The sequence below is a fragment of the Tachyglossus aculeatus genome, chromosome 2 (assembly GCF_015852505.1).
Source record: "Tachyglossus aculeatus isolate mTacAcu1 chromosome 2, mTacAcu1.pri, whole genome shotgun sequence".
Lineage (NCBI taxonomy): Eukaryota > Metazoa > Chordata > Mammalia > Monotremata > Tachyglossidae > Tachyglossus > Tachyglossus aculeatus.
In genome coordinates, this window is record NC_052067.1 from 56,871,190 (window position 1) to 56,894,758 (window position 23,569).

Below are 23,569 nucleotides of genomic sequence, written 5' to 3' on the forward strand. Positions count from 1 at the left end.
GATCAGACTGAATAAATGATATTATTTCAGGTATAAATAACAGTAGCTTGTTCCATGGCTTATGATGCTGTCAATTTCTTCATCATTTGATTTCTATTTACTGTCTTCCAAAAATTATCAATGAATTAATTTCCCAAAAGGTGCAGTTGGAGATAGATAGATCCCGATGGGAAGTGATCATGGGTTTCACATCTGCTGTCATCTTCCAAACACTAAGTGCTCAATAAATATCACTGATGAGAAAAATGGAAAAGGGCTGGTAAGGGGCTATGTGATATGTGCTCCCTGCTGTCCCCTGAAAATCTAAATGGACACAGAAAGTCTAAAATTATCATTTAATCTGACCTGAGATGAAAAGCACCTAGAAAAACAACCCAGAGTGAAGTACTGCTACTAATGTGGGGAGGGAGATCATGTGAAAAGAAAACTCATTGGTATGCACGGTAGGCTTCATCTCATGAATTAATCTCTTCATATGCAGTTCCTGGACATAGTTTAAATATTGACAATCAAGGAAAAAAAATATGCTGAAAACAAAACCGAAGCCAGCCTGAGGTGGAAAAGAAAAAATCATTGCTTTTCTAAATCAAAAAGTTACTATTTTATAGATTACCGTTACACTTTAGTCAAAAGGATTTTGCAGTCAATTAAAGAATGTGAGCCAATGAATTGAATCTTGGCAGTTCCTGGAAGAGCTCTAGAGTATAATTCCTTTAACATATTGCTTCAAGTCAGTGACTCTTCCATGTCACCTCCTCAAAAGGAAGATCCTGGTTGGATAACAAGGTCAAAACACAGAGTAAACAAATAATTTCAGATACCAAGAGTGCATGAAAAAGAAATCTATAATGGAATTTATATTCTGATTCCAGCTTTTTTTCTGATTTCTTCCTCAGGGAATCAATCCTCCATTCTTGTGTCAGAAGCATGCATCGGTGAAGCAGAGAACCCAATTCGCAGAAAACAATTATTGCATTACTGAGGCATCAGGAGATCCAGCAGGGGAAAAAGCACCAAATGAACTTGCCAGTTACACCATAAGATACTATGTCACAGCACTGAGAAATACGACACTGGCTTAAGAAAGGGCTCCCCCCTTTCAAAGAAGTGCTGGATATAGTTGAGAGCAGCGTGATCTAGTAGAAAGAGCAGAGGCCTCGGAGTCAGAGGACCTGGGTTCTAATCCTGGCTCCACCATGTGCCTGCTGTGTGACCTTGGACAAGTTACTTCACTTCTCCGTGCTTCGATTTCTTCATCTGTGAAATGGGGATTCAATACATGGTTTCCCTGCCCTTTAGACTGTTAGCCCCACATGGGAGAGGGGCTCCATCTGATTTGACTGATTTTTATCGATCCCAGACTTTAGAACAGTGCTTGATACATAGTAAGAACGCTGACAAATGCCACCAGCAGTTGCTTCTCAGAGAAAGCATTCAGGCTTTGGCTACCAAATCCAATCAAACATTGCTCTGAGGTATCCATGAGCATCCAATGAGTCTGTTTCCTCCAAAACAGAGCAGGATACCTAGAGGGTGTGCAGATGCCACTGCCAAGACGGAGAAAAACAAATATTCCACGAGACCTGGATACAATCTGGCAGTCATGCCTACAGTTAAAAAGATGTCTATAATAGGAGGCTTCAATGAATATATAAGCACTTCGGCAAGGTTGAGAAAAATCTTTGGGTCACATGGATATTCCCGTTGGCAGGTCTGATGATCAGTTTGTAAATATTATGTTTGATTTGTGAGAATGGGGACATTTTACTAATTCTTACTTACTAATATTCTCTGAATATTGAATTCTCCTGAATTCTCTGACTTCAGCCCCATCCTTATTGCTCCATACTATTCAATAATGTTCAGCTCCTGCCTACGACTTATTGTTCCATACCAGTCAATACTGTTCAGATTCTGACTCAATTGTTCTAGTGTTTACACTTAAGCAGCATGGCATAGTGGATAGAGCACAGGCCTGAAAGTCAATAGGTCATGGGTTCTAATCCCACCCCAACCACTTGTGTGCTGTGTGACCTTGGGCAAGTCACTTCACTTCCCTGGGCCTCAGTTACTTCATCTGTAAAATAGGGATTGCGACTGTGAGCCCCACATGGGACAGGGACTATGTCCAACCTGATTTGTTTGTATCCACCCCAGCACTTGGTACAGTGCCTGGCACACAGAAACACAGCACTAAATACCACTATTATTATTATAATACCATTCAATTCATTCTGACTTCTGCCTCAGTCTTATTGTTCTATACCATTCAATATTGTTCAGCTTCTGCATCAGTCTTATTGTTCTATAACCATTCAGGACTTTGTATTAGTTTTAACGAAACAAATCATCATTCAATCGGTGATATTTATTGAGTGCCCAGTGAATGCAAAACTTAGGAGAGTTCAACAGGCACAAGACACGTGTTCTCTGCCCTCAATAATCTTATCATCTAATGACAGAACAGATACAGCAAAATTATTTAAAATATTGGAAGCAGGATGAATCATAAATGATGATGCCGATGATGATGGCATTTGTTAAGATCTTACTGTGTGGTAAACACTGTTTTCAGCAATGGGGTAGATAATAATAATAGTAATAGTAATTGTGGTATTTGTTAAGTCCTTACTACAAGCCAGGCACTGGACTAAGAAATGGGGTGGATATAAGCAAACTGGGTTGGACCCAATCCAATGTGTAGCTCACAATCTTAATCCCCATTTTTCAGATGAAGTAACCGAGGCACAGAGAAGTGAAGTAACTTGCCCAAGGTCACACAGCAGATGAGTGTCAGAGTCAGGATTAGAACTCAGGTCCTCCTGACTACCGGGCATGTACTCTGTCCAATAGGCCATGCTATCCCTGTCCCACAAGGGCTCAGAGACTAAGGACATATACAGGATATACCAGGTAGTGGTGCAAATATGTCATGATGAAATAGCTGAATACACCACTGAATGAGTTTTTGCAACTTTGTAGTATTACTGAATCAGCCTCCTCTCTGATCTCCCATCCTCCTGTCTCTCCCCACTTCAGTCTATACTTCACTCTGCTGCCCGGATTATCTTTGTACAGAAACGCTCTGGGCATGTTACTCCCCTCCTCAAAAATCTCCAGGGCTGCCTGTCAACCTACGCATCAAGCAAAAACTCCTCACTCACAGCTTCAGGGCTCTCCATCACCTCGCCCCCTCCTACCTCACCTCCCTTCCCTCCTTCTACAGCCCAGTCCGCACACTCCGCTCCTCTGCCACTAACCTCCTCACTGTGCCTCGTTCTCGCCTGTCCCGCCGTCGACCCCCGGCCCCGTCCTTCCCCTGGCCTGGAATGCCCTCCCTCTGCCCATCCGCCAAGCTAGCTCTCTTCCTCCCTTCAAAGCCCTACTGAGAGCTCAACGCCTCCAGGAGGCCCTCCCAGACTGAGCCCCCTGATTCCTCTCCTCCTCCCCATCCCCTCATGCCCTACCTCCTTCCCCTCACCACAGCACCTGTATATATGATTGTACAGATTCATTACTCTATTTTTTACTTGCACATATTTACTATTCTATTTTGTTAATGATGTGCATATAGCTTTGACACCTGTCTACATGTTTTGTTTTGTTGTCTGTCTCCCCCTTCTAGACTGTGAGCCTATTGTTGGGCAGGGACCGTGTCTATAGGTTGCCGACTTGTACTTCCCAAGCACTTAGTACAGTGTTCTGCACATAGTAAGCGCTCATTAAATACGATTGAATGAATGAATGAGTGAATGAATACAGCACAATATCTCGGGCAAGGGTTTAAGTAGTCTAATACTGGCGATGTTAACTTCAAACCCTCTGCCTCCTAACCTGCTAATGAAATTCCCCTTGACCAATGGTTAATGTAACACAATTTTCCCAATACATCAAGTTCTTCAAGAATGCTACCCTTATTTTCTAGAAGAACTGAGTGCAAAACATTATGGTGTTGTCTTTAAGCAGTTCTTAACAACAACCAGGTCAATGCATAAGAGAGTTCCTGCAGGAGAAATAAAAAGCAGTGAAATATATCTCAATTCCAATGACTCCCTCAGGTTCACAGGGCCCGTGTAGAGCAGAACCAAATGTGGGAAGTAGAAGTCTTTGAACTCCCCCCTCTACTCAAAGCCAACCTAATTCCTTTGCCTTCTCTTTGACCTAGAACTTTCTCCCCCTCTATACACACACACCACCACTTCTCTCCCAATGCACACTTTCACAGCATTATTAAAATCACATCTCCTCCAAGAGGCCTTTTCTGATTAAACCCTCTTTTCCCTAACTCCATCACCCTTCTGAGTCATCCATGCATTTGGAGCTGTACCCTTTGGACATTCGGTATTCACACCACCTTCAGCAAGTATGTGCACATCTGCATCCCCCTCTAGACCATTGTAGACAAGGAAGAGTATTTATCAGGTCTGTAACTCCGTTAGATTGCATTCTCCCAAGTACTTTGTACAGTGCTCCGTACACACTAAGCGATCAGTAAATACCATGCTCTCCCCTACCCATTCAGTGATTATGCAGATTGAAATCCTAAAATAATATAGCACATTCTGGAAGATAATTGTCACTTCTTTACAAAGATGCCTTGATTATGACTAATAGTTACTCTCTTGGAAAACTAAAAAAATAAAAACTGAACAATGATATACAGATTACAGAGATTTAGTATGGAAGCTGTTCATTAAACAGACAAGCTGGGTTACTTTCCCACCATTGGCTGACTCCTTAATGAGTTAGTCATTTACTGGAGATACAAATGAACCTAGCAGACAGTATCAGGACTTTCTCAAGTTAATTTAAATTCAATCCAAACTTTCTTAAGGATTTGAAGACTATTCACTTTGAGTTATTCTTAGTTTATGATACTAACTCAGTTTGTGGAGTGATGACTCCCTAAAATGTTCGAGTGTCTTTACATACATTTTCAAATATAATTATTAATATTACAGAATTATTAAGTCCATAACTTTGCTTGAGGGCAAGCTAAAGTAATTTTTGTATTACCTAAATGAAAAATTAATTATTTAAGAAAATGAAAGTATTATATTAAAATATCAATCAATGAATCATATTTATTGAGTGCCTACTGTGTGCAGAGCACTGTATTAAGCACTTGGGAAAGTACAATACAACAGAGTTGATAAATAGATTCCCTGCCCACGACCAGCTTAAAGTGTAGAGCAATTATTTCTGTAAGGAATGCCAGGATTTCCATTGATGTTCCATTTACTCTCCACTATAAGAAACTGCAGGTGGGGGAGAGAAAGACCAAATCTTCTAACTTTAGAAATTCAGAATGACGGGAACTACTCCTCTATCTACAATGGCACTTACATCTTAACAAGTTGACACTAACAACTTGATAAGTCAATATTACAATGGGAAAAAAACACTATAAAGTGAACATTAAATCCACATGAAACTTTTCACCACTGAAGTCAATCAAGTGTTCACTTGTGTTAACAAAAAAGGGAATGGCAACAAAATACAACTGTAACATACTAATCAGTAGTATTTACTGGGTGCTTGCATGTGCAGAGCCCACTACTAAGCTCCTGGCAGAGTAACAATAATAATTATGGTATTTGTTAAGTGCTTACTATGTGCCAGGCACTGTGTTAAGCACTGAGGTGGATACAAGCAAATCGAGTTGGACACAGTCCCTGTCCCACACAAGGCTCATGGTCTGAGCCCGTTGTTGGGTAGGGACCGTCTCTATATGTTGCTGACTTGTACTTCCCAAGCACTTAGTACAGTGCTCTGCACACAGTAAGTGCTCAATAAATACTACTGAATTTTACAGATGAGGTTACTGAGGCAGAGAGAAGTCAAGTGAATTAACCAAGGCAACACAGCAGGCAAGTGGCGGAGCCAGGAATATAACCCATGACCTTCTGATTCCCAGGCCTGTGCTCTCTCCACTATGCCAAGCTGCTCCTCTAAACACATTCCCTGCCCACAACAAGCTCACAGTCTAGAGGGAATGGCATATTACATTGGTATAATACATACTGATATTGGTAGCTGACAGCAAATGACAAATGAGAGTTACATTAGATTGACTTAAAAATATGTGGACGGGTCTTAAAGACTGATATTTGATTTATCGAAGTATATACCCTTGTATTTGTGAATATCACCACAAATTTTGCTCCAGTTCTATGAAATCCAAATCAAACCACTTAAAAATGCTACCATTGAGGACAGAAAAATAAAGTTAGATTTGCCAAAACAGGCATTCTTAAAAAAGCAAGCCCAACTGAAAACATAATCCAGAAGTCTGGAGAGCCTTCAGTGGAAAAAGTATAGTATATCAACAAGGTACCAGTTCTAGACTAAATTAACAGTATTCAGAGCACTGATCATATTAAAAAGACAATACTACTCCCCAGATATCTCAACCAATTTCTTAAATTGTTTGACCAGTGTTATAGTTGTCCTAAAATACTAAATTGGGATTATCAACAAGGTCTTAAAATGCAGATAACTCCACAGTATTTTACATATCTGCAATTCATTTCTATTAGTGCCTGTCTACTCCTCTAGGCTTTAAGTTCATTGTGAGCAGGGAACCTGTCTACCAATTCTGTTGGATTGTATTTTCCCAGTAAACGCACAATAAATACCACTGATTGATCTCTAGAGCTGTATTCTCTGCAAATTAGTACCACTAGGGAGGGCAATTAGAAGCTGGATGAAATCTGAGGATCGTAAACATTCTACTTTATGAGCTCAATCTATTGTTGTATTTATTCAGAACTTACTGTGTGCAGAGCAGATTACTAAGCACTTGGAAAAGTATAATACAGTACAGTTGGTAGATACAATCTCTGGTGGCAAGGAGTAGAGCAGTCATCTTACCTCCACCTCCAGCACTTTCCAGATGCAAGGAAAATGGTGTGGGATAGATACGGCTACTTGTCCCAATCAAAAAGCTTTGGGGATGAATTTACTGAAGTCGACCGGCTGGGAGTCAAGCTTATAGCAGCCACTACCTTCATCACCTCCATGAAGTGGATGCCTTTCACTCAAGCAACAAATCCAGCCCCTGAAGTCAAATGCCTAAACCATTTCTGAATTCAATCATTCAATCGTATTTATTGAGCACTTACTACGTGCAGAGCACTGTACTAAGCACTTGGAAAGTACAAATCGGCAACATATAGAGATGGTCCCTACTCAACAATGGGCTCACAGTTTAGAAGGGGGAGACAGACAAAAAAAACCCCAAAACAAGTAGATAGGTGTCAATACCAACAGAATAAATAGAATTATAACTATATGCACATCATTAACAAAATAGAGTAATGATAATAATAACAATAATGGTATTTGTTAAGTGCTTACTATATGTGAAGCACTACTCTAAGCGCTGGGGGGATATAAGGTGATCAGGTTGTCCCACGTGGGGCTCACAGTCTTAATCCCCATTTTCCAGATGAGGTAACTGAGGCACAGAGAAGTTAAGTGGCTTGTCCAAGGTCACACAGCTGACAAGTGGCAGATCCAGGATTTGAACCCATGACCTCTGACTCCCAAGCCCGGGCTCTTTCCACTGAGCCATGCTGCTTCTGCAAATATGTACAAATATACACAAGTGCTGTGGGGAGGGGAAGAGGGAAGCGTAGAGTGAGGGGCGGTGGGGAGGGGAGGAGGAGGAGAGGGAAAGGGGGGGCTGACTCTGGGAAGGCCTCTGGGAGGAGGTGAGCTCTCAGTAGGGATTAGAAGGGAGGAAGAGAGTTAGTTTGGCAGGTGTGTGGAGGGAGGGCATTCCAGGCCAGAGGTAGGACGTGGGCCAGGGGCTGATGGTGAGACAGGCGAGAACAAGGCACAGTGAGGAGGTAGTGGCAGAGGAGTGGAGTGTGCGGGCTATCCTGGAAGAGGAGAGTAGGGAGGTGAAGTAGGAGCGGGTGAGGTGATGGAGAGCCTTGAAGCCAAGAGTGAGGAGTTTTTTCTTGATTCGAAGGTTGATAGGCAACCACTGGAGATTTTTGAGGAGGGGAGTGACATGCCCAGAGCACTTCTGCAGATAGACAATCCGGGCAGCAGAGCGAGGTATAGACTGAAGTAGGGAGAGACAGGAGGATGGGAGATCAGAAAGGAAGCCGATGCAGTAATCCAGTCGGGACAGGATGAGAGATAGAACGAGCAAGGTAGTGGTTTGGTTGGAGAGGAAAGGGCAGATCTTGGTGATGTTGTGGAACTGAAACCGGCAGGTTTTGGTGACGGCTTGGATGTGAGGGGTGAATGAGAGAGTGGAGTTGAGGATGACACCAAGTTTGCACGCTTGTGAGACGGGAGGACGGGAAGGATGGTAGTGCCGCTTACAGTGACAGGAAAGTCAGGGAAAGGGCAGGGTTTGGGAGGGAATATAAGGAGCTCAGTCTTGGACATGCATTTCAGATGGCGAGTTTTAGATGACTGATATTCTGAATCATAGTTTGGGTTCAACGTTGTATTGAAATTTCACCTAATAGTCACTCAGATAATTCTAATCCATCTAAATAACATTCCTTAGGAAAATAATTAGATCCCCTAAAATCTTGTCAAGCAACAAACTTTAAGACTAAGCTGGCTATTTCAATACAAATGAAGGATGCCTTTGAAGATTAGAACAAGTGAGGTACCTCCTAAAATATATATGAAGAAAGTCTATTTTAAGAATGGGTCTTTTTACCTACCTGCAAAAAAAATGCCCCCCCCATTTTATTTTCTTCTATGGTTCCTCAATAGTAAGATGAATCGTCAATGACATCTCAACCCTTAGAGAGTGGGGGAGATTTGGGGATTGAGGCTTGGTGAAGAACTGAAAGTTTGATGATGATGAACAAGATTCTTGATTTGGAGCAAACCTTACAAGAGCTCTCATAACTAGAGATTAGTAAGGAGATAATGAATGTTTGGCTCCCACTCTTGGGATAAAAGTTTGTCTCTGTGTTGTCAAACAGTTTGCCTCATATTGCATCACCTTCAAGATCACCTTCAGTGGCAAGATTTCTCTTTCAAAGGTGAGACATCTCTACAGTGTGAGTCAGAAGGGTTAATCCCCCTGCCTTTGCTTCTCCCATTCACTGCAACTCTAGAAGATTCTTTATCCTGTTTGCTGGTTTCAAATTATTTAAAAGACATGAAAAGCCACTTACCCATCTATCATTTAGTCAAAAATAAGTTTAATGCTTCCAGCAGAGATACTCCCACAAGTTTTTTATTATGATATTAGTTCACTGCTATGTGCCAATCACTGTGATTGATATAGGTTGATCAGCTTGGACACAGTCACTGTCCCACATAGGGCTCACAGTCTTAATCAGGTAACTGAGGCACAGAGAAGTGAAGTGACTTGTCCAAGGTCACATAGCAGACAAATGGCAGAGCCAGGATTAGAACTCATGACCTTCTGACTCCCAGGACTGCACTCCATCCACTGTGCCCTTTACAGTTTAATATCTGAATAGGACCAAATTGGGGAAGTAATTTTCTGGTTTCAAGCAGGATCAGGTTAGACCACTGGCAACAGGACATTTGCCTGTGGGCTTGGAAATTGAGGTCCTGTTACAGCAGTCTGCTTGCAACTTGCATGCATGGGATTAAGATTGTGAGGTTCACTTGGGACAACCTGATTACCTTGTATCCACCCCAGTGCTTAGAACAGTGCTTGGCACATAGTAAGTGCTTAACAAATACTATTATTATTATTATTATTTAATCTCTCTATCCTTCGGCATCCTCACCTGTAAAACAATACTGTAAAAATGCTTGCTTTTCCCTACTTCACAGGGTTGTTATGAGAGATACGTGATTTTAGAATAAATGTGTTGTGTATTATATATGTATAAAGATATTCTGGATTTTTACCCTTTATTGAAATAAGGCACAAAGCAGGCATATAAAACATCAGAGTCAAGGTAAAGTATATAGGTATATCATACAGCCTTGAAAGCTTTATTAAAAAGACTGTCTAAGCGCTTAGTAGTCTAGTGGCAGGTTTACCTGTGTACATATTATTTTACATACATGTACCATAACTCAAAGTTTTCTACAGGCAAATCCTCCACTACACTACCATACTGTGCTGAACTACTTGGAAAATTGATTTTATCCTTCCAGCTGGTTTATATAGACCCATGAACAGGTTAGGTTTGGATTTCTGTTCTCAAGAAGTTATTTTTATCCTTACCCCGAGGATGGATGAGTACAGACGCTTCATAAAAAAATTGACAGTAAAATTACATTATTAAAAATTGTAAAGGGCGGGGGCAAGGAGGAGGACTGGGGGGAGAGGTAGACTTGTAAAAATGAAAAGAACAGAGGCAGAAATAATGAATCTGCCTGAACCAATCTCCTTTCTCCTGAACTCACCACACAGGAACTGCCTATCAATTTCGCAACAGGCAATACATATTAAAATGAATTTTTTTGCATGTCTTATCAAAAACTCCTGACATCAATTGTTTTCACAAATGTTTTCTCCTGCAAGCGCTGAACACCTCTTCATCAATCTTTTATCAAAAGCAATCTTGTTTGTATTTCTCTCTTCCCACAAAAAGTTTCTCTCTCTCTTTTTTCCTTTTGACAGAAGGTACATGAATATTATTTTACACTCCACTGTGGCTGCATCTTCATCGATCAGGAAATAAAAAGTAGGTCGGAGGTTCGTGTCATGACCCCACAGAGCTACAAACAACTGAAACACATGTAATGATTCCACTGTGGTTGATTCAATGACAAAGGAGAAAGCATTTGTGAATGCCTACGTCAATGTGTTTGAGGTATTTTTAGTTCAGGAAATACATCTTGGCACAGTACTTTCCAAAAGTAGAATCAGAAAACAGCTTTGTGAAATTAATTCTCCAGTAACTTCCTGACTCATACAATGGTCTTGACAGAGAATAAACATTAGATAAATAGTCTTTTAACAGATTCAACTACGATTTCCAGATGGATGATTCCCTAATCTACCTCTCCAGCCCTGACTTTTGTCCTTTGCTGCAGACTCAGTTTTCCTCCTGCTTTCAGGACATGTTTACTTGGTTGTCCCGCCCTCACCTCAAACTTAACATGGCTAAGACAGGTCTCCTTATCTTCCCACCCAAATCCTGTCCTCCCATGTCTTTCCCATTGCTGAAGGTAATGCCAATAACCTCCACGTCTCACCATCCTTGGGATTATCCTCATCTCCTCATACAACCCACATGTTCTATTGTTCGACAGGTCCAATTATTTCTAGCTAAACAATATCACTAAAATCAGTCTTTTCCTCTGATCCTAGCACTTTTCCTATCCCAACTTAACTAGGCCATCAGCCTCTTCACCCATCCCCCTGCCTCTCCCCACTCCAGCCCCCAATTCACTCAGCTACCCAGATCATTTTTCCAAAAGAAGTTCAGTTCTCTTCTCCCCACTCTTAAAAAACTTCCAGTAGTTGCCCATCCATTGCAGTGTGAAATAAAAACTCCTTATCTTTGGCTTTAAAGCACTCAATCAGCTTGCCCCCTCCTATCTTACCTTGGTGATTTCCCAACCCTCATGCTTCACTCTTCTAATGCCAACCTGATCACTATGTGAAAAATCCCATCTATCTCACCACCAGTTCCTTGCTTATGTCCTAGTTCTGGCCTGAAAATCCCTCCCGTTTCACATACAGCAGACCAACAATCTCCCCATCTTCAAAGCCTTATTAAAATCACATCTCCAACGAGGTCCCTTCCCTGATTAAGCCCTAATTTCTGGATCTGTACCCTTTAAGCATTTGATATTCACCCCACCCTCAGCCCCACAGCACTTACGTACATATTCTTAATTTATTTTAATGTCTGTCTCCCCCTCTTGATTGTAAGCGCCTGGTGGGCAGGGAACATACCTACCAACTCTGTTGTACCATAGTCTCTCAGATCCTTAGTGCATTGCTCTGCACTCTGTAAGTGCTCAATAAATAGGATTGATAGACTGATTGATTGTTATAATTTCTATTATCATCATTGGCACAGGGAGTTTTACCCACCAATACCAACATAAAAAAGTGACTCCGCTACACTGGCAATAAAGAAAATGAGTTTCTTTTTTTAAATTAGTTTTTGGAACTTTGATATAAATTAGGGGTCAAGACCAAGTCACTATACTTATGCTGCCTATATTATCTTTAAAAATACATCAATCAATGGTTTTTACTGAGTGGGAAGAATACTCTTCCAAAAACACGGAGGTTACATTTTTGCACCATTTGGATTTGCACCATTTATTCATCCCTCCCTCATCCCCATGGCACTTACGCACATTTATTTATTTATACGAATGTCTGTCTCCCCTCTAGACTGTAAGCTTGCTGTGGGCAAGGAACGTGCTGATGAATTCTGTCACACTGTACTCTCCCAAGTGCTTAGTACAGTGCTCTGCACCCAGTAAGCACTCAATAAATGTCACTGATTGGTTGATCTCTGGGCAGTTCATGCCCTGTTGGTCTTCTCATAATGCAAATACTGTTTTATCTTCCCTTACCACCCTATCACAGGTCATTACCTTAGTGTAAGCCTTATACCTATAATTTGTTTACACATCCCAAGTGCACCAGCCCAGGGGTTTCAGTATTGGTGAATGCGTTCACCCCCTCGCAGAGTGGCACCTGGAGAGTTTCCAGTACTCTACCAGTCTCGACTATGGGAGGGAGAGTCAAGCAGAGGCCTACCCATTCCATTCCTAGCTTGGGCAGTGACTAGCGAGTGGAAGGTAATCAGTTACAAGTCAAAACTCACCCATACCGGGCAGCAGCGGCACGGGAGAGAGTCGAGGGTGGAGACTCGTGTTTACCGCACGGAAGGAGGCAGTGGTAAACCGCTTCCATATTTTTACCAAGCAAACTCTATGGATACACTACCAGAGCGATGGCTGATGGAAGGTGGGGTGTTCTGGGAGAGATGTGTCCACAATGTCGCTATGGGTTCAGATGACTCGACAGCATAAGACAAGACAAGAATATGTTCATACTCCCTATTCATTAGCATTAAGGAGGAAACAAACCGTAATCGTAAACAGTTACAATAGAGTTTTCTTTGTCATGCAAATGAATTACTAATACAGTAGCCAAGGAAGCACAAGAATGCTAGGGGACATGAGTGGGTGCCTCCGGTAGTCTTAAAGGGCAGACAGAGAAGCAACCGTGGCCTCCTGGATAGAGCACAGGCCTGAGTGTCAGAAGGACCTGGGTTCCAATCCTGGTTCCACCACTCCTCTTCTGTGTGACCTTGGGAAAGTCACTTTACTTTTCTCTACCTCAGTTTCCTCATTTGTCAAAAGGGGATTAAGACTGTGAGCCCCATGTGGCACAGGGACTGTGTCCAACCTGATTATCTTGTATCTACTCCAGCGCTTAATACAGTGCCTGGCACATAGTAAGCACTTAACAAATACCATTAACAACAACAACTGCCTGATGCCTAGCCATGGTAAATCACAGTTATTCAAATCTGCATCCTAAAGTAGCCAGAATGGAATACAAAATATCCTGAATGGACACTCACAATCACTGAGTGGAAGCTATCTCAGAGGAAACAGAACTATTTAACAAAGAGATAAGGAGTCTACGGTGGAGAAAATTACTATTTTCAACAAAGCGAAGGCTTAGGAAAGTGACTTACTATCTTCCATTTCCTTAAGGGCAAATCAAGAGAAAATGGGCTGTAGTTCGGCAAGGAGGATGTATTAGAGATATAAAGAAGGATTTTTCTGGCACTGAGATGTGTTAAACATTGGATTGAACAATGAATTGAGGTTGCGGAAATTCCTTACCTGGAGGTTTTAAAAGAAGAATAGACACTCGGTCGTCTAAGACAGTTTAGAATGGCCCTGTTATTAAGGCAGTTCAAGGTAAAGAAAAAATTATTTGGAAAGCACATTTAAAATAGAGACAATAACAACATATTCATATATTGAACTTAGCATGCTTTCCCAGACGGGTTTATTGCCTAATTTTATGGAAGCAATTGCATATGTATTATCCTGAGAGGATAATTCTCCATTTTATAAATCATTTACTATGTTTCGGCAATACCAGTGCATATGCTCAATGTATTTGTTAGGAAAATATATTCTCATATGAAAAAGTGCTAGTGGAAACCAAAAGAAATGGGCGGGATTGCCAATGAACGTTTAATGTATAGGAGAAGTTGTGTTTATGTACGTGGTGATAGCAAGAGGAACACTAAAAAGAAACGGTTACACTCTGAAGATTTTACAATGAAATATGGCGGGTGCAAAAATCATTTCAAAAACAATCTGTCGAAGTACTTACCCTTGCAAACTAAATAAGAAATGAATAAAAAATAAAGGTAGCCCTCCTAAGATTTGCCGGGCTTTTTTTTTTCCCTAGGAAAATTGAACAGTGAGTGGGCTCACCATTTTAACTGAGAGAATTGTAAGCACTGTAAGATTTATCGATTACAATTCATGATCTGCATTAGGTAGAAAGATGTTGACTGTTGGCTTTGAGAATATATTAACTCGTACTGTGCCTGCCTCGCGGAACATCAGACAACGTAGTTCTTCATGATCTGATTAATGCACTAGACAACTGTGTGGCCTACTTGATAGGGCACAGGCCAAAGAGTCGGAAGGACCTGGATCCCAGCTCTCCCACTCATCTGCTACATCTCCCTACTGAGAGCTCACCTCCTCCAGGAGGTCTTCCCAGACTGAGCCCCTTCCTTCCTCTCTCCCTCGTCCCCCTCTCCATCCCCCCCATCTTACCTCCTTCCCTTCCCCACAGCACCTGTATATATGTATATATGTTTGTACATATTTATTACTCTATTTATTTATTTATTTTACGTGTACATATCTATTCTATTTATTTTATTTTGTTAGTATGTTTGGTTTTGTTCTCTGTCTCCCCCTTTTAGACTGTGAGCCCACTGTTGGGTAGGGACTGTCTCTATATGTTGCCAATTTGTACTTCCCAAGCGCTTAGTACAGTGCTCTGCACACAGTAAGCGCTCAATAAATACGATTGATGATGATGATGATCTGCTGCGTGATCTTGGGCAAGTTACTTCACTTCTCTGTGCCTCAGTTACCTCATCTGTAAAATGGGGATTAAGACTGTGAGCCCAATATGGACATGAACTGTGTCCAAACGGATTAGCTTGTATCTACGCCAGCGCTTCGTACCTGGCTCATTGTAAGCACTTAACAATACCATTTAAAAAAACATCCTAGGTGTAAGAGTATCTTTGTCAGTGCCAATTCCAGGGAAACAATGCAAGCAAAAATTGAGCAGAACAATATCTAGTTGGGTCCAGGGCCCCTCTGGGAATAAATATCAGTATTTCAAAGGCTTGGGTCCAGTCTAAAAGTGAAATTCTCTCAGACTCAGTGAAGAATTTGGGGACATTTTGGGGACAAGGAAATTCTTGTTCAATAATGGGAAGTGTATGAAACCAGAAGAAGAAACTTAAAAGCAGCAGCATGGCCTAGTGGAAAGGCCTCTGGGATGCAGAAGACCTGGATTCTAATCCTTGCTTTGGCAATTGCTTGCTATGTGACCATGGGCAAGTCACCTAACTTTGTTGTGCCTCAGTTTCTTCATCTGAAAAATGGTGAACAAATACCCGTTTGACTTCCTACTTAGATTGTGAGCCTCACGTGGGACAAAGACAGTGTCCAACCTCCTACCCCAATGCTTAGAACAGTGCTTGGCACAAACTATGTTATGAAGAAAGATCATAATCATTATTAATAATTCAGTGCCACATACATAGACGTTGCCTGATTGAGTGTTACAGTCAGTCTCAGAAATCACCTCAGGAGATGGGGACTCAGGCTTAGCAAATGGACAAACAGGAAGCTTTGATTTAGGGAGATTGAGGAACAAGTGTGAGGCATAAGCTTGTTATGGACAGGAATATGTCTACTAATTCTGTTGTACTGTATTTCCCCAAGCCCTTAGTACAGTGCTGTGTACATAGTAAGCACTCAATACATGTGTTTGATAATAATAATAATAAGTAGTAGTTAAGCATTTAATATGTATTAAGCACTGTTCTAAGTGCTGGGGTAGACACAAGATAATCAGGAGGTTGGGTACAGTCCCTATCCCACATGGAGTTCACAAGTGGAAGGAAGGGGGATTTAATCCCCATGCTACAGGTGAGCCTCACCTGAGAAGTGAAGTGACTATCCCAAGTTCCCACAGTAGACAAATGGCAGAGTCAGGATTAGATCCTGGGTCCTCCATCCCCAGCCTCTTTCCACTAAACCACACAGCTTTATTTAGCGCTTACTGTTGGCAGAACACTGTACTAAGCATTTGGGAAGGTACAATACCATAGAGTTGGTAGACCCGATCAGAGCAGGTAGACATGATCCCTGCCCACATGAATTTATGCTCTAGAGGAGAGAGGGAAAGGGAGAAGGAGAATGGAGAAAGGGGAATGGGGTGATGGAGAAATCAAGAGGAGAAAGAGGAAAAGTGGGAATGAGTTCATTGTGGGCAGCGAATGTGTCTGTTATATTGTTCTCTAGTACTCAATCAAGTGCTTAGCACAGTGCTCTGCACACAGTAAGCACTCAATAAATACAATGGAATGACTTCCTGAATGATTTACTGCCACCATACCTTCTATTCTCTCTCACTGTTGCCACTGTAGGGCTAACAAGACTCTCACTGGGGCATAGTAATAATAATAATGGCATTTATTAAGCACTTACTATGTGCAAAGCATTGTTCTAAGTGCTGGGGAAGTTACAAGGTGATCAGTGTGTCCCCCAGGGGGCGCACAGTCTTCATCCCCATTTTACAGATGAGGGAACTGAGGCACAGAGAAGTGAAGTGACTTGCCCAAAGTCACACAGCTGACAATAGGCAGAGCTGGGATTTGAACCCATGACCTCTGACTCCACAGCCCATGCTCTTTCCATTGAGCCAGGCTGCTTCTCAGGGCAATGTTTCCCCACCTCACAGAAGTCCAAAAACGTCCAAAATTCATGACTTCTCTATGAAAATCATGATGTCTCCTTTATTTTTGTGGTATTTGTTGTTTGCTTACTACACATAGTAAGCCTCATCACATTTTCTTGTAGTATGTGTTAAGCTGAAACCCCTGGGGATCACCAAAAGTGGACCAGTAAGGGGCTGTGGGGGTCTTCTGGCGATGGCTCCAGATAAGAACACTGTGCAGAACACTGGGCCAGAAGCAATCAATTAATCAATGGTATTTATTGAGCGCTTACTGTGTGCAGAGCACTGTACTAAGCGCTTGGGAAGTACAAGTTGGCAACAAGCACAAGCAAGCAAGAACCACAGTGTGGAGACTCCGTGACCTTCTGGGGAAAACCAGGAGCTCAGGCCCCGGGTCTGCTGCCAGGTTCTGTGCTTGACAGAAGGAGGTCAGCCTACAGGGTAGCCAAATGGCTACAGATGTAATAACGACTGGTATTTGTGAAGTGCTAGGTACCAAGCACTGTACTACGCGCTGGGATAGATCCAATACCATTAGATTGGACACAATCACTTTCCCATAGTGGGATCAGACTCACAATCTGGGAGGTTACTGGGACAGGCATTCCTCTAGACTGTAAGCTCACCGTGGCAGGGACTGTTTCTGTCACATTATACTCCCCCCACTGCTTAGTAAAGTGCTCGGCACGCAGTAAGAATTCGATAAATACGAATGACTGACTGGTGCTTAATCCCCATTTTACAGATGAGGAAACTGAGGCACAGAGACGTAACTTGCCCGAAATCATACAGTAGGCAGGTTACAGAGCAGGAGTTAGAGCGGAGAACTCCTGACTCTCTGGCCCATGTTTGCTCCACTGGGCCAAGCTGTTTGTTCCTGCCTTAACAGACAGTTTTGTACATCCTGAAAGGTAGAGGGAGGAGGGAGGAGGAGAAGCTAAGGTGATGGATCACCTTTTAAAGGGAGCAGCAATTCCCTACTTCATCAAGCACAGACTCAAGCTCGATATAAAAGCATATATTTACTCTCCCTCAAATCTCCTCATGTTGATTCTCATGAAAGCTCTCTTGGGTTTTATGGTAGTAGGATTCCCTAATTGATGGTTTGGTTTGCAAATTGATCTTGGTAAGGTGGATAATTATCTTTCCATGTTTCAGAGATCAGATATTTCTTGCTATTCTTGAAATCTTTCTTGTTACACCCCTTTTTTCCAATTAACTCTGAACATTCTGACATGAATCAGTGTCCACCTGCTTTGAGGAAAAACTTGGCGATGGCCTTCATTACTTCCCCTCAGGAAAGCACCCTGTAATTGTAATTGAGCAATGGTATTGAATGTTTACTGTGTGCAGAGCATTGTACTAAGCACTGGGGAGTTGGTAGGCACATTTACTGCCATAATGCCAAGACAGGAGCTGATCCTGGCCTCTCAAAAGTGATGTGAGTCTGTCGGGGATTCTTTCTTGGACTGATCTGATATCAGAAAAACTTTGCTATACTTCTCACCTAGATGGGGATGCCAAGCGAGATCAGTGTATAGGGTGCTGCTTCAGGACTCAATCATAGGTCATTTAGGAGGAGTGCCCAGGGGCGTGTTTGATCAATCAATGGTACTGACTGAGCACTTACTGTGTGCAGAGCAAGGTACTATGTACTTGGGAAAATACAATATAATAAAGTTGGTAGTTATGCTTCCTGCTCACAAGGAGCTTATAGTCTACAGGAAGTGGCAAGCCCCCTGTCAATGCAGTAATGATAATAATAATAATCATATTTTTCAAGTGCTTACTGTATGTCAAGCAATGTAATAACAATAATAATGGTATTTGTTAAGCACTTACTATGTGCCAAGCACTGTTCTAAGTGCTGGGGTAGATACAAGGTAATCAGGTCGCCCCAAGTGGGGCTCACAGTCTTAATCCCCATCTTACAGATGAGGTCACTGAGGCACAGAGAAGTTAAGTGACTTCCCCAAGGTCACACAGCAGACAAGCGGTGGAGCCGGGATTAGAACCCATGTCCTAGTACAGTGCTCTGCACATAGTAAGCGCTCAATAAATACGATTGATGATGTCCTCTGACTCCCAAGCCCGTGCTTTTTCCACTAAGCCATGTTGCTTCTAGAATGCAATCATGTAATCACATTTTAGGAAGCTTGTACTGTACTGAGCTATACTAAGTGTTGGCGTAAGTACAAGATAGTCAGGTCCCACAGGGTGCTCACAGACTAAGTAAGAGGGAGAATAGGTATGGAATCCCCATTTTGCAGATGAGCCAGCTGCAGCACAGAGAAGTTAAGTGACTTGCCCAAGGTCATACAACATGCACAAAGCCTTGAAAAGCAAGAGGGCCTAGTGGATACAGCACAGGCCCAGAAGTCAGAAGGACCACGGTTCTAAACCCAGCTCCTCCACTTGTCTGCTCTATGACCTGGGGAAAATCACTTAGTTTCTCTTTTCCTCAGTTCCCTCACCTGTAAAATGGGAATTCAAAGTGTGAGCCCCATGTGGGATACAGACTGTGTCCAACCTGATTAACTTGTATCTACCCCAGCACTTAGTATAGCATCTGGTACATACTATTTAGCAAATACCTTTAAAGAAAAAAAAAGCAGGATAATGCCTCTGACTCTCAGGCCTGGGCTCTTGTCACTAGGCCCCAGTACTAGTCACAGGGACAGTCCCTAGGGCTATGTTAACTATGCAACACACAAAAATTTTCTGGAACTCCAAGTGGGAAGGGGTCAAGGTTTCTGGAGTGGGGAGATGGGGCTAAAAGAGGGAAGGGGGCTATTCGGGGGTGGATCCAGTGGTCCAAGATTAGGGAAGAGAAAAAGATCAAAGGTAAATGGTAAGGAGAGACAGACAGACAAAAAGGAGAGAGACAGAGGTAACAGTGAGATTGGGTGCATGGATTGCAAAGTCAGTCAGAGAGTAAGGAACAGCATCACACTGCGTCATGTCCCTAAAATGACCTCACAAAAAGAGGACCCCAGTAGCCACTGTCCTTGTGAAGCACATGGTGAAGCACATAGCTCCCACCTACAAACACTTCCCACTAGGGAGGAATTCACTTATGTTACTAGTGGTTGTGTTAAGTGTTTGTTGGTTATGCGCTACTGGTGATGGTGGATGGTGGACAAGTCCAGGGATCAGTTTCTAGTGCTGGTGGCAGTGGACTAGGAGAGTCCTGACAGTCTAGATTCCATACGGGGCCTGGAAAATTCAGATACGGTGACTTTCTTAGCTGGTGTCTGGTCTGAGGTGAGCGATGCACTACGGGAAAGGACCAAAAAATTGCTCTATCCTCTGTGGCGGAGCTTCCAGTCACTGCCACGGTCCTGCCAACCTGGTTCAAACAGGGATGCCCGCAGGCCCCAGAGGGACCCTCACTGACTTGCCCAGTAAGCGTTGCTGGGTCACCTTTCTTAGGGAGAATAAGGACCAGAGCCTGAAGATCTTGGTGATTGATTTGGCTCCTGCCATCACTGGGCCAAGGCACTGCAAGCCAGCCATGAAGAATCCTGACAGCCTAGGCAAATGGGGTGGGGGTGAGGGGGAGAGGGGGTCTGAAAAAATCAGGTTAGGTTGTCTAAAGTTACACAGCTGATAAGCGGTGGAGCCGGAATTAGAAACCACATCCTCTGACTCCCGAGCCCGTGCTCTTTCCACTAAGCCATGTAAAAATGGGGATACCCTTTCCTGTTCTCCTTCTTACACAGACTGTGAGCCCCATGTGGGACAGAGACTACTTTACTTGCACCTACCTCAGCGCTTACAACACTATTTGAAACACAGTAAGCACTCAACAAATGCCATAAAAGAGAGAGAGAGAGAGAGAGAGAGAGAGAGAGAGAGAGAGAGAGAGAGAGAGAGAGAAATGGGGTTAATGAAGAACTTCCAGCATAAATACATGGAAAAGCTTTTCTTTCTGTGTTTATGATGGGAGTAACAGCTCCTGCAAGTGGCAAGCATATTCAGTATGGCAAAGGCCAATCTTTACGTGCCCACAGTGTGGAATGGAGTATTTATTCTCTGTTTCTCTGAACCTACTGGCTTCAAATATCCATTTAATGTGAGCTACTGCCCTTCTGCTGTAATCTCCCTGCAACTGCTTTCCTTCTTCCTCTTTTCTCTTATTATGGAAAATGAGGGTCATTACGAAGCTGAATACTGATCCGAAGAGAAAAATACAAAAGTTACAGTTAGAGTGAGTCTATCTATGGTAATTTACCATTCGGTTAATATTACTTACCACATCAATCACTTAATCCTATGGGATAAGCTCCTTTTGCAATGAAAAGGAAAGACTTGGGGTTATTTTAGGTGTGGAATGAGCAATATATGAAGAAATTTGAAGAAATTTAAAGAAATTTATGCTTTCCAAAAGTTTTTTAAGGAATGAACCTTCCCTGACAGCTTTACTGTTTAAGGATTCTGCTTGCTTTTTATTTTTCCATCTGAACTTTTACTCAGCCTATGGATCATTAGAGAGACAGAATTAGAAATTAATCTTTATTGAAGATTTTTCATATTTATCTTGTCTAGGGTACACCCATATGAGGAAAAACGATTAAAAGTGTTCACCTCATTGGTTCACAATAGACTGAGGTTGAATTTGCATGTAAGCACATCCAATCCTTTCCACAAAATAAAGAAAAATACAATTCCTGAAAATATTATTTTGAGGTGCAACAAAAACAGCCTTTTTTCTTAGTTCAATGCAAAGGGGATTGGTAACCTAATTGTGGAGTTGTTTCCAGTCTGACTAAAAGGTCTTTGTTTGAACCCACATGGGCAGACATGTATTTTTGTCCCTGCTTGACCCTGGCTGGCCTGAGAATCTGCCTGACAGGCACCTCTATTGCAGGACTTTCCCACCAGAGCTACTCTTCCTGGCAAGTGGGAGTTTTTTCCCATGCAAATTTTGGCGGAAAAAAATCCTTCCCCAAAATACTCTTAAACCAGAGCAGAATTGGCCAAAGATGATTCTGAAAGGAAAGGGAATTTTGGGTTCTGCTCTAAGGATAGACTAGCTTTAAGGATTAAGAAACTTCTCTCCTCTTGATTTTCTCACATATTTCACCGATTTTTCTAAAATATATATATAGAGAGAGAGATATCTATATATATCAATTGTTTCACCATTGTTTTCCCCTCCCTTTGACTTATTCCAGCAGGAAGAAGTGTGTATGAGGAGGGTAGAAAGAAGAGAATGGAGGGGGAGTAAAAATAAGAACAAAAATGATTGTTTTTGTATCAAACCAATGATCCATCCAGTCCAGTACATTACCTTTGACAAAGGAAACTGAATCAATCACATTTATTGAGTGCCTACTGTGTGCAGAGGACTGTGCTTGGGGGAGTACAATATGACAGTAATAACAGACACAGTCCCTGATTATGATGAGTTTATGGTCTACAGGAGCTTACAGTCTGAATGTTTGGAGAAATCCCATATGATGATGCCTTAAGTACTGCATATCCAACCACAGGGTCAGCTATATACTCCCTAATAACACTAGCCTTTTTTTCAAGTAACCCATTAGGAACAATGCACTTATTCAAATGAATGGCTTTAAGATTCTCTCCCCACAATCTATCCTCAATCCTCTTCCACCACAATCCAGTCCAGACGCTTCCCTCTATTAACCCCAACCTACGCAATATCCCTCACCCACATCTCTCTCACCATCAGTCTCTTGTTAACACTCTTGCTCCTGCCTGGACTCCCTTCCCCTTCATCTCTGACAGACCACCACTTTCCCCATCTTCAAGGCTCTGCTAAAATTACATCTCCTCCAGGAAGCCTTCCTTGGTTTATCTCTCATCTCTCCCTTGTTTCTCTCCCTCCTGCATCACCTATGCTTTTCAGGCAGTACACCTTAAGAACTTAGGTACATCCCCTACAACATCATCATCATCATCATCAATACAACACACATACACACACACACACCTTACAAACATATCCCTTTAATAGATTATTTTTGTTGCCTGAACATTATTTTAATGGGTCTCCCATTCCAGACTGTAAACTCCCTGAGGGCAGGGATCATGTCTACTTAAACCACTGTATTCTCTCATTGTATTTATTTGTATTTATTGAGCACTTACTGTTTGCAGAGTACTGTACTGAGTGCTTGGGAAAGTACAATAAAACACTAAGCAGTGACATTCCCTACCCATAATGAGCTCACAAATACTTAGTAAAGGGTTCTAAACATAGTAAGTGCTAAATACCATTGTTTGATTAACCCTCTTAATTCTAAATATTAGTTTGAATAACTTATTTAGTCACCAATACTCTTCAGTCTGAACATCTGAAGGCTGAGAAGGGAGGCAACATGCCTGCTAATTCTGTTGAATGGTGCTCTCCTAAGCACTTAGTAATAATAAGTAATAATGATGGTATTTGTTAAGCTCTTACTACATGCCAAGCACTGTTCTAAGTCCCTGCTTGACCCTGCAGGGGAGATACAAGGTAATCAGCTTGTCCAACATGGGGTTCCCATTCTTAATCCCCATTTTCCAGATGATGTAATTAACGCACAGTGAAGTGAAGTAACTTGCCCGAGGTCACACAGCAGACAAGTGGCGGAGCCGGGA

General features: G+C 42.2%; 1 protein-coding gene and 1 non-coding gene across 2 annotated transcripts in view; one reads left to right on the forward strand and one right to left on the reverse strand.

Moving 5' to 3' along the window:
* PRKN (parkin RBR E3 ubiquitin protein ligase) overlaps positions 1-23,569 on the reverse strand; it is an 857,446-nt gene that overhangs the window by 424,783 nt on the left and 409,094 nt on the right. The window lies entirely within an intron of this gene.
* LOC119924246 lies at positions 12,614-12,751 on the forward strand. The gene has a single exon (XR_005449078.1). It is a non-coding gene; the product is annotated as a small nucleolar RNA SNORA7 (small nucleolar RNA).